Source organism: Monodon monoceros, unplaced genomic scaffold, assembly GCF_005190385.1.
Source record: "Monodon monoceros isolate NGI ecotype Baffin Bay Population unplaced genomic scaffold, NGI_Narwhal_1 Super_Scaffold_22, whole genome shotgun sequence".
NCBI classification, from domain to species: domain Eukaryota; kingdom Metazoa; phylum Chordata; class Mammalia; order Artiodactyla; family Monodontidae; genus Monodon; species Monodon monoceros.
In genome coordinates, this window is record NW_021703779.1 from 42,825,228 (window position 1) to 42,835,042 (window position 9,815).

At 44.3% G+C, this 9,815-nt stretch overlaps 1 pseudogene; it reads left to right on the plus strand.

The window, feature by feature from the left end:
• The first annotated feature begins 7,239 nt into the window (after positions 1-7,239).
• LOC114906493 lies at positions 7,240-7,569 on the plus strand (annotated as a pseudogene).
• The last annotated feature ends 2,246 nt before the right edge of the window (positions 7,570-9,815 follow it).

The window sequence follows — 9,815 nt, forward strand, 5'->3', positions numbered from 1 at the left end:
TTTCATTTATTGTGTTGTTCATCATTGTTTGTTTCATCTTTAGTTCTTCTAGGTCCTTGTTAAATGTTTCTTGCATTTTGTCTATTCTATTTCCAAGATTTTGGATCATCTTTACTATCATTATTCTGAATTCTTTTTCAGGTAGACTGCCTATTTCCTCTTCGTTTGTTAGGTCTGGTGGGTTTTTATCTTGCTCCTTCATCTGCTGTGTGTTTTTCTGTCTTTTCATTTTGCTTATCTTACTGTGTTTGGGGTCTCCTTTTTGCAGGCTGAAGGTTCGCAGTTCCTGTTGTTTTTAGTTTCTGTCCCCAGTAGCTAAGGTTGGTTTAGTGGGTTGTGTAGGCTTCCTGGTGGAGGGTACTAGTGCCTGTGTTCTGGTGGATGAGGCTGGATCTTGTCTTTCTGGTGGGCAGGTCCACGTCTGGTGGTGTGTTTTGGGGTGTCTGTAGACTTATTATGATTTTGGGCAGCCTCTCTGCTAATGGGTGGGGTTGTGTTCCTGTCTTGCTAGGTGTTTGGCATAGGATGTCCAGCACTGTAGCTTGCTGGTCGTTGAGTGAAGCTGGGTGCTGGCGTTGAGATGGAGATCTCTGGGAGATTTTCGCCGTTTGCTATTATGTGCAGCTGGGAGGCCTCTTGTGGACCAGTGTCCCGAAGTTGGCTCTCCCACCTCAGAGGCACAGCACTAACTCCTGGCTGCAGCACCAAGAGCCTTTCATCCACACGGCTCCTTAATTTGGGATGATTCGTTGTCTATTCAGGTATTCCACAGATGCAGGGTACATCAAGTTGATTGTGGAGCTTTAATCCGCTGCTTCTGAGGCTGCTGGGAGAGATTTCCCTTTCTCTTCTTTGTTCTCACAGCTCCCAGGGGCTCAGCTTCGGATTTGGCCCCGCCTGTGCGTGTAGGTCGCCGGAGGGCTTCTGTTCTTTGCTCAGACAGGACGGGGTTAAAGGAGCCACTGATTCGGAGGCTGTGGCTCACTCAGGCCGGGGGTAGGGAGGGTCACGGAGTGCAGGGCGAGCCTGCGGCGGCAGAGGCCGGAGTGACGTTGCGCCAGCCTGAGGCGCGCCGTGCGTTCTCCCGGGGAAGTTGTCCCTGGATCCCGGGACCCTGGCAGTGGCGGGCTGCACAGGCTCCCCGGAAGGGGGGTGTGGATAGTGACCTGTGTTCCCACATAGGCTTCTTGGTGGCGGCAGCAGCGGCCTTAGCGTCTCATGTCTGTCTCTGGGGTCCCCGCTTTTAACCGCGGCTCGCGCCCGTCTCTGGGGTCCGTGCTTTTAGCCGCGGATCGCGCCTGTCTCTGGAGTTCCTTTAAGCAGCATTCTTAATCTCCTCTCCTCGCGCACCAGGAAATAAAGAGGGAAGAAAAAGTCTCTTGCCTCTTTGGCAGGTGCAGACTTTTCCCCGGACTCCCTCCCGGCTAGCCGCGGTGCACTAACGCCCTGCAGGCTGTGTTCATGCCGCCAACCCCAGTCCTCTCCCGGCGCTCCGACTGAAGCCCGAGAGAGCCTCAGCTCCCAGCCCCACCTGCCCCGGCGGGTGAGCAGACAAGTCTCTCGGCTAGTGAGTGGCGGTCGGCCCTGATCCTCTGTGCCGGAATCTCTCCGCTTTGCCCTCCGCACCCCTGTTGCTGTGCTCTCCTCCTCGGCTCCGAAGCTCCCCCCCTCTGCCACCTGCAGTCACCGCACGCGAAGGGGCTTCCTAGTGTGTGGACACTTTTCCTCCTTCACAGCTCCCTCCCGCTGGTGCAGGGCCCGTCCCTATCCTTTTGTCTCTGTTTATGTTTTTCTTTTGCGTTACCCAGGTACGTGGGGGGTTTTTTGCCTTTTGGGAGGTCTGAGGTCTTCTGCCAGCGTTCAGTAGGTGTTCTGTAGGAGTTTTTCCACGTGTAGATGTATTTCTGGTGTATCTGTGGGGAGGACTTGGAGAGTTTTCATGCTGTGGCACAGAAAGGGGAGAAGGTAGAGCCTGGTGGCCTCCCTAAATTAAAATAATCCAGAGAGACAAGGACAGCTAGAGTTCGAAGGACAGAATATCAGGAGAGAGCTTCACAGAGAGAGAACCAAAGAGATCTGCAAAGAGTCCCCCTTGAATATTCAGCAGAGTACTGATAAGTGCATGCATATGAAGAAACTACCCAAGTCCAGGGAAAGAACCATCCAACTGGATTAGAACTAGGCCTGGCACATAGGTCAATTGGAAAAACATAATTCACAGGGCATAGAATACACAGGAAGGTTGTGGGGAATAATTAGCCCTGGACTAAGTACCAGTGCAGACCCAATTAACAAATCATAAAAGGAAGACCCTGAAAGATCAAATTGTTTCCAAGTAACTTAACTATCTCAGTACAAAGATCAGGAAGATTTATAGGAATACTAATAATAAAACCCTAGCACCTAAGGTAAAACTCACAATGTCTGTTATCCAAACAAAGATGATTAGGCATAAAAAGAAGCAAGAGGTACATACCACAATATGGAATAACCTTGAAAAACTTATGTCAAGTGAAAGGAGCCAGTCACAAAGGACCGCATATTGTATGATCCCATTTATAGACAATGTCCAGAATAGGCAAGTCCATAGAGACAAAGTAGGTTAGTAGGTCTGGTGGGGTGGGGGAGGAAGGTAACTGGGGAAAAAAAGGCAATGGCTGCTAAGGGGTATGGGATTGCTTTTTGGGGTGTTGAAAATGTTCTGAAACTGAGTGTGGTAATGGTTGCAGAACTCTGTAAGTATACTAAAAATAAACATTTAACTGTACACTTTATTTTTTTAATGAATTTATTTTATTTTTGGCTGCATTGGGTCTTTGTTGATGTGCGCGGGTTTTCTCTAGCTGCAGCGAGCGAGGGCTGCATTTCGTCATGGTGCGTGGGCTTCTCATTGCGGTGGCTTCTCTTGTTGTGGAGCATGGGCTCTAGGTGCGTGGGCTTCAGTAGTTGTGGCACGCGGGCTCAGTAGTTGTGGCTCGTGGGCTCTAGAGCTTGGACTCAGTAGTTGTGGCACACGGGCTTAGTTGCTCCACGGCACGTGGGATCTTCCTGGACCAGGGATCGAACCCATGTCCCCTGCATTGGCAGGCAGATTCTTAACCACTGCGCCACGAGGGAAGTCCTAACTGTACACTTTAAATGGTGTATTGTGTGGTATGTGAACTATATCTCAATAAAAGAGTGTTGGTTTTTTTTAAGCAGGAAAACATGAACCATAATGATCAATCAATGGAAACTAACACAGAATGGACACAGATGTTAGAATTAGGAGACAATGATGCTAAAAAAGTTATTAAAGCTACACTGCATATGTTAAAAAAGTTGAGCAGAGACATGGAATATATATAAGTACCCACAATGAAATCCTAAAGATGAAAAATACACCAGATGGAATTAATGACTAGACATTGCAGAAGAAAAACATCAGTAGTTTAAATCATAGCAGTAGAAACTAAGAAAATGGAACAGAGGAAAAAAGAATCCCCAAAAAATGAAAATAGAAAAAAGCATAAATGAGCTGTGGGACAATTTCATGTGGCCTAATATGCAGGAAATAGAATCCCCAAAGGAGAGGAAGGGGGACAGAAAAAGTACGTGAAGAAGTAAAGTCCTGAAACTTTCCAAAATTAATAAAAGATATAAACTCACAGATCCAAGAAGTTCAATGAACACCAGCAAAAGGTAGATGAAAAATACTACACAAAGGCACATTGTGGGAATTCCCTGGCCATCAAGTGGTTAGGACTCTGTGCTCTCACTGCCGAGGGCCCGGGTTGGGGAACTAAAATCCCACAAGCCACGTGCTGTGGCCTAAAAACAAACAAACAAAGGCACATTGTTATAAAACTGCTCCAAACCAATGATACAGAGAAAATCTTTTTTGTTTATTTTTTCTTCCAATTTTATTGAGATATAATCAACTTACAGCACTGTATAAGTTTGAAGTGTACAGCGTAATGACTTGACTTACATACATCATGAAATGATTATCACAATAAATTTAGTGAACATCCATGATCCCATATAGATACAAAATTAAGGAAATAGAAAAAAAGTTTTTCCTTGTGATCCTCTTAGGATTTACTCTCTTTTATATATAACACAGCAGTGTTAATTATATTTATCATGTTGTACATTACATTCCTAGTAGTTATTTATCTTATACCTGGAAATTTGTACCTTCTGACTGCCTTCATCCAATTTCCCCTCCTCCACCCCCACCTCTGGTAAACACAAATCTGATCTCTTTTTCTATGAGTTTGTTTTTGAAGTATAATTGGCCTTCAACCTTCCTGGTGCGGTTATAACTTCTGGTTATAGAAGTATCACCCCACCTTCACCTCCACAATGAGTGTTTTACCTCACCTTTTCTCCTGGAGCAAATAGGACTTAACATCTTTTTTTTTTTTTTTTAAATTTTTGGCCAGGCTGCGCAGCATGCAGGATCTCAGTTCCCTGACCAGAGGTCGAACCCGCACCCCCTGTATTGGAATCGTGGAGTCTTAACCACTGGACCGCCAGGGAAGTCCCTAGGATTTAACATCTTATTTGAATTAAGATGGGTTCCTAAGTCTTTAAATCCTTTTTAGTTTGCTTTTCAAACCAGTGGTCTGGTTATTTACTTAGTGCTGTATATTAATAGGACAGTCACCAGAGAATGAAGAATGATGCACATGCCTGTCATACAAAGCTGTCATGAGGAAGGGTGTCAGGATTGAAAAGGACCAAGATCTAATGACTGAGTAACCTGTGGAAGAAATCCAAACTTGGATGAACGTTTAGGCATTCCAGATTTGTGGGAATGAGTTGTAAGTATCTATGTCTCAGTAAAAATCTTTCTCAAAACATAAATCTTGAAGTTAAGCATGGCTCTGCTCAGACCCGGTTGGGTCAACTTTAATATTAGAATTGCTCCTTGGAACATTTCACCTTCTTTTGTGGATGTGGCTCAATGAATTAATTTTCTCTAATGCATCCTGGAAAATGGATTGTTTGTAGATTGAGAAATTGGTTAAGTTTTGCTCTGATGTCTTGAAAAGTAGCATACTAATCTCCTTCATTTAACAACTAATTATTGAACATTCATTCATTCATTTATCCAATATATATTGAGTGCCTCCAACACACCAGGCACACTGTACTAAATTTGGGGGATCAAACAGTAAACAGAGCAATGTCCTTGGAGGAGAAAGGTGATGAATGAATGAATATACATATATTTATATTTATATATAAATTAGAGATAAGATGGATTAGGAGACAGGAAGGGTTGAGGTAAGGGTAGGAAGTTGTATATTATTTGGGATGATCAAAGAAACTTCTGTGATAAGGTGACATTGGAGCAGAAGCCTGAAGGGAGTGAGGGAATGAACCCTGTGGAAATTTGGGGGAACAGCATTCTCGGCAGAAGGAACAAGGATATCAGTGCAGCTTGAGCAGATGAGTCACAGAGGGGTGGAGTGGGGGCAGAATATGCAGGGCCTTGTAGGCCATTAAAATGCTTTGGCTAATTGTGAACATGTGGTTTCCCAAACCTGAGTAACCTTCTCACATCCCTCTGTTGTTCCCTACTATCCCTTGGCCACATCCTCTGGATAACTTGTACCAATTCCTGAAGGCTTAGTTTTTGCATTATACTTTCTTGAGAGTCTTTACTAATATAAAAGTTGGATTAAAAATTCCTCCCCCATGGTCCTCTGCACCCCCCACAATGTTACAAGGTACAGAGTTGACTTGCTATGCTTGAGACTTCTCCAAGGGCAGATGTTATATATCCCCAGTGCCCCTCATCAAACCTAATACTTAGTAGATGCTCAAGAAAATGTTTGTTGAACCAAATAAATGTACAATTCATAAAAAAATGCTTTGGCTACTATTCTGAGTGGGATAGGGAGCCATTTGGAGGGTTTGGAGCACAGGAGAGAGACACGACCAGACTTGCCTTTTCAAAATAGCACTGGCTTCTGTGTGTGGACTAAGGCAGGGAGCAGGAGAAGGTAAAGCAAGGATGGCAGTTAGGAGGCTATTTCAGTAAATCAGGCAATGGTTTTTGGTGGTTTGGACACTGGGAAGTGGAGGAGATAAGATGTATTCTGGAATTATTTTGAAGGTAGAGCTGCAGGGATACGTTGATGGGTTAGATATAGGGTGTGTGGATGATAGGAGTTAAGAATGACTCTGAAGGTTTTAGTTAAGCTGAGAGTCAGCTGGAGGAACAGATTAAGAGGGGGGATTGGGAGTTTTGTATTATTTTTGTGAACTCTGAAATGTTTATGAAATATCATATAGAGATGTTGGGTAGGTGATTGGATATAACTGAAGGTCAGGAGTGAGGTACAGGCTGGAGATAACAAATTTAGGAGGCATCAGTATATCAAAGTCATTTAAAGTCAGGAGACAGAGGAGATCACCTAGGGAGTGAAAGTAGGTGGGGGGAGGTTAGAAGCCTAAGCCCTGAAGCATTTCCAAGGTACAAAGATCAGGGGAAAGAGGAGGAACTGGCAAAAGATTGAGTAGGAGCAGCCAGTGAGGCAGGAACAGAACAAAGAAAGGATTTCTGGCAGTCAAGAGAAAAGGCATTTCAAGAAGGGAGTCAAATGGTGCTGAGAGGGAGGAATTCCCTGGTGGCGCAGTGGTTAAGAACCTGCCTGCCAATGCAGGGGACATGGGTTCGAGCCCTGGTCCAGGAAGATTCCACATGCCGCGGAGCAACTAAGCCCGTGTGCCATAACTATGGAGCCTGTGCTCTAGAGCCCGCGAGCCACGACTACTGAAGCCCGCGTGCCTAGAGCCCGTGCTCCTCAACAAGAGAAGCCACCGCAATGAGAAGCCTGCGCACCACAACGAAGAGCAGCCTCCACTCGCTGCAACGAAGACCCAACGCAGCCAAAAATAAATTAATTAATTAATTAATTTAAAAAGTTGCTGAGAGGGAAGATGAGGAGTATTCATGATATGCAGGCACTGGGTGTACAAAGATGAACCAGAATGCCAGGCACATAGTAGGTGTCCATGTACTTTTAATTGTAACAAAGTATACATAACATAAAATTTACCACCTTAACCATTTTTGAATGTACAGTTCAGGAATGTTAAGAATATTCACATTGTTGTGAAACAGATCTCCAGAACTTTTTCATCTTGCAAAACTGAAACTCTGCTCGGCGCAGAGACTGTTTAGTCCTGGGTCTTGCAAGTTTATTGTCCTCTCCGTCTGGACTCGAGGCTTCTGTCACAACCATGCTCCACCTAATCATCGGTCAGGCCAAGAAGCATCTTAGCTTGATGCCCCTCTTCATATTTATTGAAGCGGGAGGTACTGAGCGACACTGTATGTCTTGCGCCTGGCATCGTTCAATCCAGATGTCAGTTGGGACAAAAAGAGTAACCCAGAACCCTGGAAAAATCTGGGTCCCAATGATCAGTACAAGTTCTACTCAGTGAATGTAGATTACAGCAAATTGAAGAAAGAAGGTCCAGACTTCTAAATGAAATGTTTCATTATAAAGCTGCTTAGAATGAAGGTCTTCCAGAAGCCATCTGCACAATTTTCCACTTAACCAGGAAACATTTCCCCTCTAAACGCACGAAATCAGGGACTTCCCTAGTGGTCCAGAGGTTAAGACTTGGCACTTCCACTGCGGGGGGCGCCGGTTCGATCCCTGGTTGGGGAACTAAGATCCCACATGCTGCGTGGTACGGCCAAAAAGTAAAAAATAAATAAATAAACGCACGAAATCACGTTGGTGTATTGTGTTGGGGTTTACACTGCTTAATAAATAGTCTGAAACTTGAAAAAAAACCCTGAAACTCTAGACCCATTAAACATCTCCCCATTTCCCCCTCCCCCAGCCCCTGGCAACCACCTTTCTACTTTATGTTTCTATGAATTTGACTCCTTTATTTTATTTATTTATTGGCTGTATTGGGTCTTAGTTGAGGCACGCGGGATCTTTCGCTGCAGCGCACGGGCTTCTCTCTAGTTACGGCACATGGGCTTCAGAGCATGTGGGCTCTGTAGTTGCAGCACGTGGGCTCTCTAGTTGTGGTGCACAGGCTTAGTTGCCCCGTGGCATGTGGGATCTTAGTTCCCTGACCAGGGATTGAACCGGTGTCCCCTGCGTTGCAAGACCGATTCTTAACCACTGGACCACCAGCGAAGTCCCAATTTGACTCCTTTAGATACATCATATAAGTGGAATCATACAGTATTTGTTTTCTTATGACTGGCTTATTTCACTTAGCATAACATCCTCAAGGTTCATCCGTGTTGAAGTATGTGTCAGAATTTCCTTCCCTTTAAAGGCTGAATAATATTCTATTGTATGAATATACCACGTTTTGCTTATCAATTCATTTATCGATGGACACTTGGATTGCTTCCACCTTTTGGCTATTGGGAATAATGCTGCTATGAACATGGATGTGCAAAGTCTCTTTGATACTGTGCTTTCAATTAATTTGGATATTTGTCCAGAAGTGGAATTGCTGGATCATATGGTAATCGTTTTTTTAATTTTGGGGGGAACTGTTTTCCGTAGCAGCTGCACCATTTTATATTCCTACCAGTAGTGTGCAAAGGTTCTAATTTTCTCCACATCCCAACCAACACTTCTTTTCTTTCTTTTTTTTTATAGTAACCATTCTAATGGGTGTGAGGCCCAGAAAATTGTCATTCTTGACCTGTATAGCAGTTCCCTGGAAACCTTCACTTATAGGGCTTGTCTTTATTTGACCTGATTCAGAGCTCTCTCAGGTCAAATAGCCTTTTAAAAAATAACTGGTGAAAACTGTTTAACATCACAGTTGCCCGAGGTGGTGCTAACAGCTGGAGAAAACAAGTTGACCAAAAATCATGAAAAACTGGGAATAAGATATCCAGAGGGACCTTGAAAAGCTCTGACATACTTCTGGGAGTCTGGAGGGCCATATGCATGTGCAAGTGCAGGGCTGCAAGCATGCCAAGGAAAGAACTGAGAAGGCCCTAAGCTTTCAACTCTGGGTGATTTTTTTTTTTTTTAATCGGAGTATAGTTGATTTACAGTGTTGTGTTAGTTTCAGGTGTACAGCAGAGTGAATCAGTTATACATATACATATATCCACTCTTTTTAAGATTCGTTTCCCATATAGGCCATTACAGAGTACCGAGTAGAGTTCCCTGTGCTATACAGTAGGTCTTTTTTAAAATTTATTTTTGGCTGCGCTGGGTCTTCATTGCTGCGCGTGGGCTTTCTCTAGTTGCGGGGAGCAGGGGCTACTCTTTGTTGCAGTGCACAGGCTTCTCATCGCGATGGCTTCTCTTGTTGCAGAGCACAGGCTCTAGGCGCGTGGGCTTCAGTATTTGTGGCTCGTGGGCTCAGTAGTTGTGGCATGCGGGCTCTAGAGCACAGGCTCAGTAGTTGTTGTGCACCGGTTTAGTTGCTCCGTGTCATGTGGGATCTTCCCGGACCAGGGCTCAAACCCGTGTCCCCTGCATTGGCAGGCAGATTCTCAACCACTGCGCCACCAGGGAAGCCCTACAGTAGGTCCTTATTTGTTATGTATTTTATATATAGTAGTGTGTATATGTTAATCCCAATCTCCTAATTTATCATTTCCCCCCACGTTTTCCCTTTGGTCACCATAAGTTTGATTTCAAGATCTGTGAGTCTGTTTCTGTTTTGTAAATAAGATCATTTGTATAATTTTAAATTAGATTCCACATATAAGCAATATTGTATATTTGTCTTTCTCTGTCTGACTTACTTCGCTTAGTATGATAATCTCTAGGTCTATCCATGTTGCTGCAGATGGCATTATTTCCACCTCTGGGTGA